Source organism: Condylura cristata, unplaced genomic scaffold, assembly GCF_000260355.1.
Source record: "Condylura cristata isolate star-nosed mole 26May11 unplaced genomic scaffold, ConCri1.0 scaffold00035, whole genome shotgun sequence".
In the NCBI taxonomy this organism is placed as follows: domain Eukaryota; kingdom Metazoa; phylum Chordata; class Mammalia; order Eulipotyphla; family Talpidae; genus Condylura; species Condylura cristata.
Genome location: NW_004567136.1, coordinates 2,788,487 through 2,788,893, shown reverse-complemented (window position 1 = coordinate 2,788,893; position 407 = coordinate 2,788,487). Strand labels below are relative to the sequence as shown.

General features: G+C 77.9%; 1 protein-coding gene across 1 annotated transcript in view; it reads right to left on the bottom strand.

The window, feature by feature from the left end:
* CYFIP1 (cytoplasmic FMR1 interacting protein 1) overlaps positions 1-145 on the bottom strand; it is a 72,458-nt gene extending 72,313 nt beyond the window's left edge. Inside the window, exon 1 of the mRNA XM_012732715.1 lies at positions 18-145. The gene's annotated coding sequence lies outside the window, so the exon portion shown is untranslated. The remainder of the gene's footprint in view (positions 1-17) is intronic.
* Between the last annotated feature and the right edge of the window lie 262 nt (positions 146-407).

Genomic DNA, 407 nt, shown 5'->3' with positions numbered 1-407 from the left:
GCAGCCACGTTCCTCACCTGGGTCCGCGGCGGCGGCTCGGGGTCCCGGGCGGGCGCTGGGAGTTTCCTGCCCGAGTGACTCACTCGGGCGGGCCGGGAATGCGCCAGGAAACACCCGGCCTCCTCCCCTTCCTCCCGGGGCGGGGGCTCTCCCGGCTCAGCCCCTTCCTCCTGGCGCTCCTCCCTCCGCGCTCCGGCTGCGGCCCAGTCCGCTGCCTGCTTCTCGCTCCGCGCCGCGCGCCCTCAGCCGCTCCCGCCGCCTCCCGGCCGCCGGGCCGCGCGCTCAGACGCCGCTCGGCGGGAAGGAGAGCAGCGGGCGGCGGGGCCGCGATCCCCTGTGGCCGCCGAGGCTGCCTCCCGCCCCCTGGGAGGAGATCCTCGAGGGCCACCTGCTGGCCTAGGCCACCT